The sequence below is a fragment of the Somniosus microcephalus genome, chromosome 10 (genome assembly GCF_052327205.1).
Source record: "Somniosus microcephalus isolate GS21.2 chromosome 10, FLI_Smic_1.0, whole genome shotgun sequence".
NCBI lineage: Eukaryota > Metazoa > Chordata > Chondrichthyes > Squaliformes > Somniosidae > Somniosus > Somniosus microcephalus.
The window spans coordinates 7,340,759-7,358,958 of record NC_140996.1 but is presented as its reverse complement, the minus strand read 5'-3'; positions in this window follow the sequence as shown (position 1 = coordinate 7,358,958).

Here is an 18,200-nt window from a genome sequence, read left to right as displayed (position 1 = left end):
AGAATTATCAGGATTAGATTCCTCCATGATAGGGTTCACCTGAGACCACTTGAATTGTCTGGTTGCAGTTACAGCAGCAGATCGAGATCTGGGCAACTGATAGAGGTCTGCATTTCTCTTTGCCAAATCCAGAGAACAAGCTAGGTCAAAAGCTTTTTGTAGCTCAAGTGTTTTACTTTCTAGTAGACGCTAGCGTATAAATGGAGAGGCAATCCCGCAGATGAAAGCATCACGAATCATTTCTTCGCGGTACAGCTCAGCTGAGGCTGCCTGAAAGTTACAATCTATGCTGAGCCTGCGAAGTTCTTGCAGGAATTCGTTAATCGATTCCCCTGGCCCTTGTCGGGCTGTGGCCAATAGATGTCTAGCATAGACCTCATTTGGAGTCTTGGCATACAGTTTCTTAAGTGCCCGAATCACCTCATCGTAATTATCCCATTCATCAACATATTCAAACACTGTTGGGGTCACATAGTTGATAAGTATCCTCAGTTTAGCAGGAGCATTCGCTTTACATTCATCCAGAAAATTCTCAAAAGTACGGTACCAATGCTTCCATACCCTGCCAGCTGCTGGTGTGTTTGGGTCCAAGTCCAGACGAGTAGGTTTAAGGATGTTTTCCATGATGGGTGGTTCCCTGGATCCTTAATTCCGAGTTTGTCCGAAGGTCTAGTATTTGCGAGAGTAAATACTAAGTTGCTTAAATTGATGTAAGAAAAAGGAGTCTCACACATCAAGTAACCTTAAAGTAAGCTTTATGCAACTTATAATCACACTATATACAAGAGAGGTCTTCACCATGCCTCTGGTAGAAGCCCCTTACAATACGAAGCAGTTCAGTATTTATACCAGTCCAACAGGAAGTGACGTGTGACAGGAAGTGATGTATGTACAAAGTTCATAGTTCACAATTCACAGTTCACAGGAAGTGACACATAACTTCCCGGAAGTTATCATTATTATCACAGGGTTCACACTCTGCACCTTCTGACCCCACTCGCTTGGACTGTCTGGAGTGGGGTTCACACCCTGCACCTTCTGATTCCACTCACTGGGACTGTCTGGAGTGGGGTTCACACCCTGCACCTTCTGACTGCACTCGCCGGGACTGTCTGGAATGGGGTTCGAAGCCTGCACCTTCTGACTCCACTCGCTGGGACTGTCTGGAGTGGGGTTCACACCCTGCACCTTCTGACTGCACTCGCCGGGACTGTCTGGAGTGGGGTTTGAACCCTGCACCTTCTGACTCCACTCGCTGGGACTGTCTGGAGTGGGGTTCACACCCTGCACCTTCTGGATCCGCTCGCTGGGACTGTCTGGAGTGGGGTTTGAACCCTGCACCTTCTGACTCCACTCACTGGGACTGTCTGGAGTGGGGTTCACACCCTGCACCTTCTGACTCCACTCCCTGGGACTGTCTGGAGTGGGGTTCACACCCTGCACCTTCTGACCCCACTCGCTGGCACTGTCTGGAGTGGGGTTTGAACCCTGCACCTTCTGACTCCACTCCCTGGGACTGTCTGGAGTGGGGTTCAGACCCTGCACCCTCTGACTCCACTCGTTGGGACTGTCTGGAGTGGGGTTTGAACCCTGAACCTTCTGAACCCACTCGCTGGGACTTTCTGGAGTGTGGTTCACACCCTGCACCTTCTGACCCCACTCGCTGGGACTGTCTGGAGTGGGGTTCAGACCCTGCACCCTCTGGCTCCACTCGTTGGGACTGTCTGGAGTGGGGTTTGAACCCTGAACCTTCTGAACCCACTCGCTGGGACTTTCTGGAGTGTGGTTCACACCCTGCACCTTCTGACCCCACTCGCTGGGACTGTCTGGAGTGGGGTTCACACCCTACACCTTCTGACCCCACTCGCTGGGACTGTCTGGAGTGGGGTTTGAACCCTGCACCTTCTGACTCCACTCGCTGAGACTGTCTGTAGTGGGGTTCACACCCTGCACCTTCTGACTCCACTCGCTGGGACTGTCTGTAGTGGGGTTCACACCCTGCACCTTCTGACTCCACTCGCCGGGACTGTCTGGAGTGTGGTTTGACCCCTGCACCTCTGACCCCACTCGCTGGGACTGTCTGGAGTGGGGTTTGAACCCTGCACCTTCTGACCCCACTCGCTGGGACTGTCTGGAGTGGGGTTCACACCCTGCACCTTCTGACTCTACTCGCCGGGACTGTCTGGAGTTGGGTTTGAACCCTGCACCTTCTGACCCCACTCGCTGGGACTGTCTGGAGTGGGGTTCACACCCTGCACCTTCTGACTCTACTCGCCGGGACTGTCTGGAGTTGGGTTTGAACCCTGCACCTTCTGACCCCACTCGCTTGGACTGTCTGGAGTGGGGTTCACACCCTGCACCTTCTGATTCCACTCGCTGGGACTGTCTGGAGTGGGGTTCACACCCTGCACCTTCTGACTCCACACACCGGGACTGTCTGCAGTCGGGTTCACACCCTGTTCCTTCTGGCTGCACTCGCTGGGACTGTCTGGAATGGCTTTCACACCCTGCTCCTTCTGACTGCACTTGCTGGGACTGTCTGGAGTGAGGTTCACACCCTGCACCTTCTGACTGCACTCGCCGGGACTGTCTGGAATGGGGTTTGAAGCCTGCACCTTCTGACTCCACTCGCCGGGACTGTCTGGAGTGGGGTTCACACCCTGTACCTTCTGACTCCACTCACTGGGACTGTCTGGAGTGGAGTTTGAACCCTGAACCTTTTGACCCCACTCGCCGGGACTGTCTGGAGTGGGGTTCACACCCTGCACCTTCTGACCCCACTCGCTGGGTCTGTCTGGAGTGGGGTTTGAACCCTGAACCTTCTGACTCCACTCACTGGGACTGTCTGGAGTGTGGTTTGAACCCTGCACCTTCTGACTCCACTCACTGGGACTGTTTGGAGTGGGGTTTGAACCCTGAACCTTCTGACTCCACTCGCTGGGACTGTCCGGAGTGGGTTTGCACCCTGCACCTTCTGACTCCACTCGCCGTGACTGTCTGGAGTGGGGTTTGAACCCTGCACCTTCTGACCCCACATGCTGGGACTGACTGGAGTGGGGTTCACACCCTGCACCTTCTGACTCTGCTCACCGGGACTTTCTGGAGTGGGGTTCACACCCTGCACCTTCTGACTCCACTCACTGGGACTGTCTGGAGTGGGGTTCACACCCTGCACCTTCTGACTCCACTCACTGGGACTGTCTGGAGTGGGGTTCACACCCTGCACCTTCTGACTCCACTCGCCACGGCTGTCTGAAGTGGGTTCACACCCTGTACCTTCTGACTCCCCTCGCCGGGACTGTCTGGAGTGGGGTTTGAACCCTGAACCTTCTGACTCCACTCACTGGGACTGTCTGGAGCGGGGTTTGTTATGTTCATAAATAAGTAGACATTTTCATTGTGAACAGCTAGCTTGAGCTAGTCATTTATTCAGCCATGTGGACTAGTATACAGGCATCCATCTTGACTACTGCCTTGTGCGTAGCCCCTACTAAACATACAGCTCCACCTAGTGTACCATTCTAGGATGACATGTTACTGATCATTACATCCCCCTTCCTTAGAGGTTAAACTAAATCAATATCAATCAATCATAATGACATAAACATCTTCACAACAGTCAACACATTTTCAAAGCTTTACTTTATGAACTCTAAGCTTTTCATTCTTTTATTATAGTTTTCTTTGTACTCAAAGATTAAGTCTATCAGGCTTTTTTACTTCACGTATGGATCTTCTCAGCACAGGTAAGTCTGATGTGTTTGCATGAGAGCCTGTATGTGTGTTTGTGTTAGATTGTTCTGGTGGTGAGTGACAAGATTCAGTTGCGTCATTGTCATCGATTTGCTCTTGGATAGTTTCTTGTGTTTTCAGGAGGGAACGGCGGTTCCTCCTGAGAATCTGTCCTTCCTCAGTTCTAACAGTGTATGACCTTGGTCCTACTTCCTCAAGAACTGTAGCTTTCCTGTTCCATGCATCTGGATCCTCAATCCTGACAACATCATCCCTTGTCATTGGTTTCAGAGCTTTGGATGACTTGTCATAGTGTGATTTCTGTTTCAGCTTTAACAGTTGAAGTCTCTGTCTCAGTTCCTTACTCTGCTTTTCCTTTGCACAGCAGGGTAGCGTGGTGCGCAACTTGCGACCCATTAGGAGTTCAGCAGGTGAAGAACCACAGTCTAAAGGGGAGGCTCGGTAGCTCAGCAGGGCGAGGTAAGGATCAGACTTGCTTTCTGTTGCTTTCTTTAGTAGCTGTTTGAGAACTTGAACACCTTTCTCTGCCTTACCATTCGACTGAGCATACAGAGGACTGGATGTGATGTGTTGAAAGTCATAATGTGCTGCAAACTGTTGCTACTCCTTACAGTTGAAGCACAGAACATTGTCGCTAATGGCAATCTTGGGAATTCCATGTCTGGCAAAGGTGGATTTAACATGCATTATGACACTGCTTGCTGATGTGCTTGAGAGCAGCGCCATCTCAGGATAGTTAGAATAGTAGTCAATCACTATTAGATAGTCTTTACCATTCAAATGAAAGAGGTCCATACCAAACTTTTGCCATGGTGCTGTTGGTAAGTCAGCTACTATCATTGGTTCCTTTGCTTGTTTGTTTTGGTGTTTCTGACATGTCTCACATATGCCTATCATGTTCTCAATGTCCTTATTAATGCCAGGCCAATAAACAGTGTCTCTTGCTCTCCTTTTGCATTTTTCAATTCCGAGGTGTCCCTCATGAATCCTTTTGAGCATGTCTTGATGTAAAGCCTGTGGAATGACTATTCTGTTCTGTTTTAGTAATAGGCCACTTGCGACACTTAACTCTGACCTGATGTGATAGTACTTTGGACAGGAACCTTTTGGCCAACCATGATGAATGTTCTCTATTACTGTTTGTAACACTGTATCTTTTACTGTTTCTTCTGCTATTTGCTTTGATTTTGTGTCTGACACAGGCAGCGCAGCAGTGACCTTACTCACATGAACATCCACGTCTTCCTCAGTAGAGCTCACATGACTCATTGTGGGTGCTCGGGATAGTGCATCTGCTAACACTATGTGTTTGCCTGGTGTGTAGATCAGTTCAAAGCCCCTACTAAATATACAGCTCCACCTAGTGTACCATTCTAGAATGACATGTTACTGATTGTTACAGGTTCACACCCTGCACCTTCTGACTCCACTCGCCGGGACTGTCTGGAGTGGGGTTCACACCCTGCACCTTCTGACTCCACTCGCCGGGACTGTCTGGAGTGGGGTTCACACCCTGCACCTTCTGACTCCACTCGCCAGGACTGTCTGGAGTGGGGTTTGAGCCCTGCACCTTCTGACCCCACTCGCCGGGACTGTCTGGAGTGGGGTTTGAACGCTGCACCTTCTGACCCCACTCGCCGGGACTGTCTGGAGTGGGGTTCACACCCTGCAACTTCTGACTCCCCTCGCTGGGACTGTCTGGAGTGGGGTTCACACCCTGCACCTTCTGACTCCACTCGCTGGGACTGTCTGAAGTGGGGTTCACACCCTGCACCTTCTGACTCCACTGGCCGGGACTGTCTGGAGTGGGGTTTGAACCCTGAACCTTCTGACTCCACTCGCCGGGACTGTCTGGAGTGGGGTTTGAACCCTGCACCTTCTGACCCCACTTGCTGGGACTGTCTGGAGTGGGGTTCGAATCCTGCACCTTCTGACTCCACTCGCTGGGACTGTCTGAAGTGGGGTTCACACCCTGCACCTTCTGACTCCACTGGCCGGGACTGTCTGGAGTGGGGTTTGAACCCTGAACCTTCTGACTCCACTCGCCGGGACTGTCTGGAGTGGGGTTCACACCCTACACCTTCTGACCCCACTCGCTGGGACTGTCTGGAGTGGGGTTCACACCCTGCACCTTCTGACTCCACTCGCTGGGACTGTCTGGAGTGGGGTTCGAATCCTGCACCTTCTGACTCCACTCGCTGGGACTGTCTGGAGTGGGGTTCGACCCCTGCACTTTCTGACTCCACTCGCCGGGACTGTCTGGAGTGGGGTTCACACACTGCACCTTCTGACTCCACTCGCCGGGTCTGTCTGGAGTGGGGTTCACACCCTGCACCTTCTGACTCCACTCGCTGGGACTGTCTGGAGTGGGGTTTGACCCCTGCTCCTTCTGACTCCACTCGCCGAGACTATCTGGAGTGGGGTTCGACCCCTGCTCCTTCTGACTCCACTCGCTGGGACTGTCTGGAGTGGGGTTCAACCCCTGCACCTTCTGACTCCACTCGCTGGGACTGTCTGGAGTGGGGTTCGACCCCTGCTCCTTCTGACTCCGCTCGCCCGGACTGGTGTGGGGTTCGCACCCTGCACCTTCTGACTCCGCTCGCCGGGACTGGTGTGGGGTTCGCACCCTGCACCTTCTGACTACGCTCGCCCGGACTGGTGTGGGGTTCGCACCCTGCACCTTCTGACTACGCTCGCCGGGACTGGTGTGGGGTTCGCACCCTGCACCTTCTGACTACGCTCGCCGGGACTGGTGTGGGGTTCGCACCCTGCACCTTCTGACTACGCTCGCCGGGACTGGTGTGGGGTTCGCACCCTGCACCTTCTGACTCAGAGGCGGGAATGCTACCCCTGAGCCAATGGCTCGCTCTTATAGAAATTGGGGGGTGCACTGTATTCCGTTTCAATTTATTTTCTGTGGATATGACACTAATTCATTGGTAAAACAACAGTCAAGCATTTCCAATTGCTATTGACTAAAAATATTACTATAAAAATTTCTCAACGATTTGATTCATAGATACTAAACTGGGAGATTGAGGAAAAGTAATTGAGCCTTATGTGATTACGGACTGAAATAATGGTCTGTGGTTTAATCCGAAGCAGGATTTTAATATTGTAGAATTAATCTTAACAGTGACAGTTCACACTGTAAAGAATTATTTTTTATTTATTCACGGGATGGGGCATAGCTGGCATTTATTGCCCATCCCTAGTTGCCTATAACTGAGTGTCTTACTAGGCAATTTCAGAGGGCAGTTAAGAGTCAACCAACATTGCTGTGGGTTGGGAGTCACATATAGGCCAGACCGGGTAAGGGCAGCAGATTTCTTTCCCTAAAGGGACATTAGTGAACCAGATGGGTTTTTACAACAATCCGGTAATTTCACCATTACTGATACTAGCTTTTCATCCCAGATTTATTTAATTAGCAGACTTTAAATTTCCCAGCTGCCAGTGGTGAGATTTGAATTCATGTCTCTCAGATCATTAGACAAGGACCTCTGGATTACTCGTCCAGTAACATAACCACTATGCTACTGTACCCAGCACTGTACCCAATTATATTTCATCAGTACTGTGTGTTCAAATTCAAGGAGAGTTGAAGTGAGGATTCCTCCCCTGTCAGATGCTGGTGAACCAGTCATGTCAATCAGTCATCTACTTTAGAAAGACTGAACAGGCTGGGGCACTTCTCTCCAGAAAAGGGAAGGCTGAGGGGTGACCAGATCGAGGTCTTTAAAATTATGAAGGGGTTCGATAGGGTAGACATAGAGAAGATGTTTCCACTTGTGTGGGGGAGACCAGAACTAGGGGCCATCAATATAAGATAGTCACTAATAAATCCAATAGGGAATTCAGGAGAAACTTCTTCTGATGTGGTGTATTTGGACTTTCAGAAGGCTTTCGATAAGGTCCTGCATAAGAGATTAGCGTGCAAAATTAAGGCACATGGGATTGGGGGCAAGGTATTGACTTGGATAGAGAACTGGTTGGCGGACAGAAAGCAAAGAGTTGGAATAAACGGGTCGTTTTCCGAGTGGCAGGCAGTGACTAGTGGGGTACCGCAAGGATCGGTCCTAGGACCCCAGCTGTTCACAATATATATTAATGATCTGGACGAGGGAATTGGATGTAATATCTCCAAATTTGCAGACGACACAAAGCTGGGTGGGAGGGTATGCTGCGAGGAGGGTGTCATGAAACTCCAGTACGATTTGGACAGGTTAGGTGATTGGGCAGAAACATGGCAAATGCACTATAATGTGGATAAATGTGAGGTTATCCACTTTGGTGGCAAAAACAGGAAGGCAGATTATTATTTGAATGGCAATAGATTGGGAGAAGGGGAAGTGCAAAGAGACCTGGGTGTTCTTGTGCACCAGTCGCTGAAGGTAAGCATGCAGGTGCAGCAGGCGGTTAAGAAGGCAAATGGTATGTTGGCCTTCGTAGCAAGAGGGTTCGAGTACAGGAACAAGGATGTCTTGCTACAGTTGTACAGGGCCTTGGTGAGACCGCACCTTGAGTACTGTGTGCAGTTTTGGTCGCCTTATCTGAGGAAGGATGTTCTTGCCATGGAAGGAGTGCAGCGAAGATTCACCAGGCTGATACCTGGGATGGCAGGAATGACGTATGAGGAGAGATTGTGTCGGTTGGGCTTATACTCACTGGAGTTTAGAAGATTGAGAGGGGATCTCATCGAAACCTATAAAATTCTGTCAGGCCTGGACAGACTAGATGCTGGAAGGATGTTCCCGATGGTCGGGGAGTCCAGAACCAGGGGTCATAGTCTAAGGATAAGGGCTAGGACATTTAGGACTGAAATGAGGAGGAATTTCTTCACCCAGAGAGTGGTGAACCTGTGGAATTCTCTGCCACAGAGGGCGGTGGAGGCCAGTTCATTAAATATATTCAAGAAAGAGTTGGATATATTTCTTAAGGCTAAAGGGATCAAGGGATATGGGGAGAAGCCAGGGACAGGGTACTGAATTTCAATGATCAGCCATGATCTCATTGAATGGCGGAGCAGGCTCGAGGGGCCGAATGGCCTACTCCTGCTCCTATCTTCTATGTTTCTATGTTTCACCCAGAGAGTGGTGAGAATGAGGAACTCGCTACCACAGGGAGTGGTTGAAGCGAATAACGTGGCTGTATTTGAGGGGAGGCTAGACATGCATACGAGGGAGAAAGGAAGCGAAGGATATGCTGATGGGGTGAGATGAAGAGGGCTGGGAGGAGGCTCGTGTGGAGCAGAAACACCGGCACAGAGCAGTTGGGCCGAATGGCCTGTTTCCATGCTGTGGACTCGATATAATCCTGTGTAGGATGGCAGCCCCGATGGAGAGTTGTCCATTATCGTTTGAGGTTGAACATTAAAGCAGGTCAGGCAGTTACTAAGTCTGCTGAGTAACACTTCTTGGGTACTAAGGAAGCACTTTTGCAGTTTTCATCTCCCAGCAAAACCAAAGTGACAATATAGCACCAGAGTCAAGGTCCTATCTGACTCCAGAGAGAGGCAGTGTGAATCCCAGGAAGGAGGTCATCGCACCTCTTGGCCGGGACACCACGTGGAGAATAACTACACAGGATTACATCGGATATACGGCACAGAAACAGGCCATTCGGCCCAACCTGTCCAGGCTGGCATTTATGCTCCACTCGAACCTCCTCCCGTCTTTCCTCATCTAACTCTATCAACATAACCCTCTATTCCCTTCTCCCTCATATGCTTGTCTAGCCTCCCCTTAAATGCATCGATACTATTCGCTTCAACCACTCCCTGTGGTAGCGAGTTCCACATTCTCACCACTCTCTGGGTAAAGAAGTTTCTTCTGAATTCCCTATTGGATTTCTTGGTGACTATCTTATATTGATGGCCTCTAGTTATGCTCTTCCCCACAAGTGGAAACACTCTCTCTGTATCCACTCTATCAAAACCTTTCATAATTTTAAAGACCTCTATTAGGTCACCCCTCAGTCTTCTTTTTTCTGGAGCGAAGAGACCCAGCCTGTTCATCCTTTCCTGATATGTAAACCCTCGCATTGCTGGTATCATCCTTGTAAATCTTCTCTGCAGCCCCTCCAGTGCCTCTATATCCTTTTTATAATATGGCGACCAGAACTGTACGCAGTTCTCCAAGTGTGGTCTAACCAAGGTTCGATACAGGTTTAGCATAACCTCCCTACTTTTCAATTCTATCCCTCTAGAAATAAACCCTAGTGATTGGGCAATGTAACTCCATGACAAAAACATGTACAAAGTGCTGAAAGGTGCACTGGAGCTCTGGACTCTTTATAAACTGAAGCAGAGCTCGTTTGGATGTATCGCGAGTGTGAATGCTCCGGCCAGTGTTCTCACAACAATTACCATTCACCATCTGGGAGTGAAGCTCAGTACTTGTGTGCAAAAAACATTCACTGAGCCCTCGCCCCCGCCTGTGTCAGTTGTGGCTCAGTCGGCAGGACTCTCGCCTCTGAGTCATGAAGGTTGTGGGTTCATGTCCAGAAACTTGAGCACAAAAGTCTAAGTTGACAGTCCCAGTGCGGTACTGAGGGAGTGCTGCACTGTCGGAGGGGCAGTCTTTCGGATGAGGCTTAAACCCTCTGCCCTCTCTCAGGTGGACGTATGGCACTTTTTCAAAGAAGAACTGGGGAGTTCTCCCCGGTGTCCTGGTCCAATAGTTATCCCTCAGCCAACATCACTAAACCAGATTATCTGGTCATTATCACATTGCTGTTTGTGGGAGCTTGCTGTGTGCAAATTGGCTGCCTCGTTTCCTACATTACAACAGTGACTACACTTCAAAAAAGTACTTCATTGGCTGTAAAGCACTTTGGGATTGGCTCGCGGTCGTGAAAGGCGCTGCAGAAATGTAAGTCTTTCTCCTTTTATCTGAGAATTAGATCTGTAGTCATGTCAAATCACCACAGTACTGTTTAAGACTGGAAGCTCGAGGAACACATTTACAGTTATGCAAATTTACTGCATCACACAAACGACATCCACTTCATGTTGCTGCAACAGCAGAACAGCAGAACACCACTTAAAATACTTTCTGAAATATTGAACTTTCCAGAGGATAAAGGTGGTAAGGGGGATTATCCTAGGGTAATGATTTACGCATCACTGAAGATAGTCTGCAGACAGAACTCCCAGCACCAAATACAGAGAATCCTATAAAAATCGGTGAATCCAATAACAATTAGTAAATCCGAAAACAATCAGCAAATCCTATAACGATCAGTTAATCCTATGAAAACTGCCAAATCCTGTAACAATCAGCGAATCCTATAACAATTGGTGAATCCAATAACAATCAGCGAATCCTATAACAATCAGCGAATCCTATAACAATCTGCGTATCCTATAACAATTGGTGAATCCTATAACAATCGGTGAATCCTATAACAATCGGTGAATCCTATAACAATTGGTGAATCCTATAACAATCGGTGAATCCAATAACAATCGGTGAATCCTATAAAAATCAGTGAATCCTATAACAATCGGTGAATCCTATAACAATCAGTGAATCCTATAACAATTGGTGAATCCAATAACAATCAGTGAATCCAATAACAATCGGTGAATCCTATAACAATCGGTGAATCCTATAAAAATCGGTGAATCCAAAAACAATCAGTGAATTCTTTAACAATCGGTGAATCCAAAAACAATCGGTGAATCCTATAACAATCAATGAATCCTTTAACAATCGGTGAATCCAATAACAATCAGTAAATCCTATAACAATCGGTGAATCCATTAACAATCAGTGAGTCCTTTAACAATCAGTGAATCCAATAACAATCAGTGAATCCCATAACAATCAGTGAATACTATAACAATCAGTGAATCCTACAACAATTGGTGAATCCTATAACAATCAGTAAATCCTATAACAATCGGTGAATCCTATAACAATCGGTGAATCCTACAACAACCAGTGAATCCTATAACAATTGGTGAATCCTATAACAATCAGTGAATCCTTCAACAATTGGTGAATCCTATAACAATCAGTGAATCCTATAACAATCGTTGAATCCTATAACAATCAGTGAATCCTATAACAATCGTTGAATCCTATAAAAATCAGTAAATCCTACAACAATCAGTGAATCCTATAGCAATCGGTGAATCCTTTAGCAATCAGTGAATCCAATAACAATCGGGGAATCCTATAACAATCGGTAAATCCTAAAACAATAAGTGAAACCTATAACAATCAGCAAATCCTATAACAATCGGTGAATCCTACAACAATCGGTGAATCCTATAACAATCACTGAATCCAATAACAATCAGCAAATCTTATAACAATCGGTGAATCCTACAACAATCAGTGATTCCTATAACAATTGGTGAATCCTATAACAATCGGTGAATCCTACAACAATTGGTGAATCCTATAACAATCAGTGAATCTTATAACAATCAGCAAATCCTATAACAATCAGTGAATCCAATAACAATCAGTGAATCCTATAACAATTGGTGAATCCAATAACAATCAATAAATCCTATAACAATCGGTGAATCCTATAACAATCAGTGAATCCTATAACAATCAGTGAATCCAATAACAATTGGTGAATCCTATAACAATTGGTGAATCCAATAACAATCAATAAATCCTATAACAATCGGCGAATCCTATGACAATCAGTGAATCCTATAACAATCAGTGAATCCTATAACAATCAGTGAATCCTATAACAATCGGTGAATCTTATAACAATCAGCAAATACTATAATAATCAGAGAATCCTATAACAATCAGTGAATCCTATAACAATCGGTACATTCTTTAACAATCAGCGAATCCTATAACAATCGGTGAATCCTATAACAATTGGTGAATCCTATAACAATCGGTGAATCCTATAACAATCAGTGAATCTTATAACAATCAGCAAATCCTATAACAATCAGTGAATCCTATAACAATCAGTGAATCCTATAACAATCAGTGAACCCTATAACAATCAGTGAATCCTATAACAATCAGTGAATCCTTTAACAATCTGCAAATCCTATAACAATTGGTGAATCCTATAAAAAACAGCAAACCCAATAAGAATCAGTGAATCCTATAACAATCAGTGAATCTTATAACAATCGGTGAAACTTATAACAATCGGTGAATCTTATAACAATCGGTGAATCCTATAACAATCGGTGAATCCTATTAAAAACAGCGAACCCAATAAGAATCAGTGAATCTTATAACAATCGGTGAATCTTATAACAATTGGTGAATCCTGTAACAATCAACGAATCCTATAACAATTGGCGAATCCTATAACAATCTGCGAATCCTGTAACAATCAGTGAATCCTATAACAACTAGTGAATACTATAACAACCAGCAAATCCTGTAAAAATCAGTGAATCATATAACAATCGGTGAATCCTATAACAATCTGTGAATCCTATAACAATCAATAAATCCTATAACAATTGGTGAATCTTATAACAATCGGTGAATCCTATAACAAACAGTGAATCCTATAATAATCAGCGAATCCTATAACAATCAGTGAATCCTATAACTATCATTGATTCCAATAAAAATTGGCGAATCCTATAACAATCGGTAATCCAATAACAATCGGTGAATCCTATAACAATCATTCAATCCAATAATAATCGGTGAATGTTATAACAATCAGCGAATCCTATAACAATCGGTGAATCTTATAACAATCAGTGAATCCTATAACAATCGGTGAATTCTATAAGAATCAGTGAATCCTATAACAATCGGCGAATCCCATAACAATCAGCAAATCCTATAACAATCGGTGAATCCTATAACAGTCAGTGAATCCTATAACAATCAGTGAATCCGATAACAATCAGTGAATCCTATAACAATCCTTGAATCCAATAAAAATCAGCGAATCCTATAACAATCGGTGAATCCTATAACAATCGGTGAATCCTACAACAATCAGTGAATCCTACCACAATCAGTGAATTCTATAACAATCAGTGAATCCTATAACAATCGGTGAACCATATAACAATCAGTAACTCCGATAACAATCGGTGAATCCTATAACAATTGGTAAATCCTATAAGAATCAGTGAATCCTATAACAATCAGTGTATCCTATAACATTCAGTGAATCCAATAACAATCAGTGAATCCTATAACAATCAGTAAATCCTATAACAATCGGTGAATCCTATAACAATCGGTGAATCCTATAACAATTGGTGAATCCTTTAACAATCGGTGAATACTATAACAATCAGTGAATCCTATAACAATTAGTGAATCCAATAACAATCAGTGAATTCCTTAACAATCGGTGAATCTTATAACAATCGGTGAATCCTTTAACAATCAGCAAATCCTATAACAATCAGTGAATCCTATAAGACTCAGTGAATCCAATAACAATCAGTGAATCCTATAACAATCAGTGAATCCTATAACAATCGATGAATCCAATAACAATCAGTGAATCCTATAACAATCAGTAAATCCTAAAACAATTGGTGAATCCTATAACAATTGGTGAATCCTATAACAATCAGTAAATCCTATAACAATCGGTGAATCCTATAACAATCGGTGAATCCTATAAAAATCAGTGAATCCAATAACATTCAGTGAATTCTTTAACAATCGGTGAATCCAATAACATTCGGTGAATCCAATAACAATCAGTGAATCTTATAAAAATCGGTGAATCCTATGACAATCAGTGAATCCTATAACAATCAGTAAATCTTATAACAATCAGTGAATCCTATAAAAATCAGTGAATCCAATAACAATTGGTGAATCCTATAAAAGTCGGTGAACCCTATAAAAATCGAGGAATCCAATAACAATCGGTGAATCCTATAACAATCAGTGAATCCTATAAAAATCGGTGAATCCAATAACAATCAGTGAATTCTTTAATAACCGGTGAATCCAATAACAATCAGTGAATCCAATAACAATCAGTGAATCCTATAACAATCAGTGAATCCAATAACAATCAGTGAATCTTATAACAATCGGTGAATCCTATGACAATGAGTGAATCCTATAACAATCAGTGAATCCTATAACAATCGGTGAATCCTAAAACAATCGGTAAAACCAATAACAATCAGTGAATCCTATAACAATCGGTGAATCCAATAAAAATCGGTGAATCCAATAACAATAGGTGAATCCTATAAAAATCGGTGAATCCAATAACAATCGGTGAATCCAAAAACAATCAGTAAATCCTACAACAATCGGTGAATCCTATAACAATCAATAAATCCTATAACAATCAGTGAATCCAATAATAATCGGTGAATCCTTTAACAATCAATAAATCCTATAACAATCGGTGAATCCAATAACAATCAATAAAACCTATAATAATTGGTGAATCCAATAACAATCGGTGAATCCTATAACAATCAATAAATCCTATAACAATCAATAAATCCTATAACAATCGGTGGATACTATAACAGTCAGTGAATCCTATAACAATCAATAAATCCTATAACAATCGGTGAATCCTATAACAATCAATAAATCCTATAACAATCGGTGAATCCTATAGCAATCAGTGAATCCTATAACAATTGGTGAATCCAATAACAATCAGCAAATCCTATAACAATTGGTGAATCCAATAACCATCGGTGAATTCTATAACAATCAGTGAATCCTACAACAATCAGTAAATCCAATAACAATCAGTAAATCCTATAACAATTGGTGAATCCTATAACAATCAGTGAATCCAATAACAATCAGTAAATCCTATAACAATCAGTGAATCCTATAACAATCAGTGAATCCTATAACAATCAGTGAATACTATAACAATCAGTAAATCCTATAACAATTGTTGAATCCAATAACAATCAGTGAATCCTATAACAATGAGTGAATCCTATAACAATCGGTGAATCCTATAACAACCGGTGAATGCTATAACAATCAGTGAATCCTATAACAATTGGTGAATCCAATAACAATCAGTGAATCCAATAACAATCGGTGAATCCTATAACAATCGGTGAATCCTATAAAAATCGGTGAATCCAATAACAATCAGTGAATTCTTTAACAATCGGTGAATCCAATAACAATCGGTGAATCCTATAACAATCACTGAATCCTTTAACAATTGGTGAATCCAATAACAATCGGTGAATCCTATAACAATCAGTAAATTCTATAACAATCGGTGAATCCATTAACAAACAGTGAATCCTATAACAATCAGTGAATCCAATAACAATCAGTGAATCCTACAACAATTGGTGAATCCTATAACAATCAGTAAATCCTATAACAATCGGTGAATCCTATAACAGTCGGTGAATCCTACAACAACCGGTGAATCCTATAACAATTGGTGAATCCTATAACAATCAGTGAATCCTTCAACAATTGGTGAATCCTATAACAATCAGTGAATCCTATAACAATCGTTGAATCCTATAACAATCAGTGAATCCTATAACAATCATTGAATCCTATAACAATAGGTGAATCCTATAAAAATCAATAAATCCTACAACAATCAGTGAATCCTATAGCAATCGGTGAATCCTTTAGCAATCAGTGAATCCAATAGCAATCGGGGAATCCTATAACAATCGGTGAATCCTAAAACAATAAGCGAAACCTATAACAATCAGCAAATCCTATAACAAACGGTGAATCCTACAACAATCGGTGAATCCTATAACAATCAGTGAATCCAATAACAATCAGCAAATCCTATAACAATCGGTGAATCCTACAACAATCAGTGAATCCTATAACAATTGGTGAATCCTATAACAATCGGTGAATTCTACAACAATTGGTGAATCCTATAACAATCAGTGAATCTTATAACAATCAGCGAATCCTATAACAATTGTTGAATCCAATAACAATCAGTGAATCCTATAACAATGAGTGAATCCTATAACAATCGGTGAATCCTATAACAACCGGTGAATCCTATAACAATCAGTGAATCCTATAACAATTGGTGAATCCAATAACAATCAGTGAATCCAATAACAATCGGTGAATCCTATAACAATCGGTGAATCCTATAAAAATCGGTGAATCCAATAACAATCAGTGAATTCTTTAACAATCGGTGAATCCAATAACAATCGGTGAATCCTATAACAATCACTGAATCCTTTAACAATTGGTGAATCCAATAACAATCGGTGAATCCTATAACAATCAGTAAATTCTATAACAATTGGTGAATCCATTAACAAACAGTGAAACCTATAACAATCAGTGAATCCAATAACAATCAGTGAATCCCATAACAATCGGTGAATACTATAACAATCAGTGAATCCTACAACAATTGGTGAATCCTATAACAATCAGTAAATCCTATAACAATCGGTGAATCCTATAACAGTTGGTGAATCCTACAACAACCGGTGAATCCTATAACAATTGGTGAATCCTATAACAATCAGTGAATCCTTCAACAATTGGTGAATCCTATAACAATCAGTGAATCCTATAACAATCAGTGTATCCTATAACATTCAGTGAATCCAATAACAATCAGTGAATCCTATAACAATCAGTAAATCCTATAACAATCGGTGAATCCTATAACAATCGGTGAATCCTATAACAATCGGTGAATCCTTTAACAATTGGTGAATACTATAACAATCAGTGAATCCTATAACAATTAGTGAATCCAATAACAATCAGTGAATTCCTTAACAATCGGTGAATCTTATAACAATCGGTGAATCCTTTAACAATCAGCAAATCCTATAACAATCAGTGAATCCTATAAGAATCAGTGAATCCAATAACAATCAGTGAATCCTATAACAATCAGTGAATCCTATAACAATCGTTGAATCCAATAACAATCAGTAAATCCTAAAACAATTGGTGAATCCTATAACAATTGGTGAATCCTATAACAATCAGTAAATCCTATAACAATCGGTGAATCCTATAACAATCGGTGAATCCTATAAAAATCGGTGAATCCAATAACATTCAGTGAATTCTTTAACAATCGGTGAATCCAATAACATTCGGTGAATCCAATAACAATCAGTGAATCTTATAAAAATCGGTGAATCCTATGACAATCAGTGAATCCTATAACAATCAGTAAATCTTATAACAATCAGTGTATCCTATAAAAATCAGTGAATCCAATAACAATTGGTGAATCCTATAAAAGTCGGTGAACCCTATAAAAATCGAGGAATCCAATAACAATCGGTGAATCCTATAACAATCAGTGAATCCTATAAAAATCGGTGAATCCAATAACAATCAGTGAATTCTTTAATAACCGGTGAATCCAATAACAATCAGTGAATCCAATAACAATCAGTGAATCCTATAACAATCAGTGAATCCAATAACAATCAGTGAATCTTATAACAATCGGTGAATCCTATGACAATGAGTGAATCCTATAACATAGGTGAA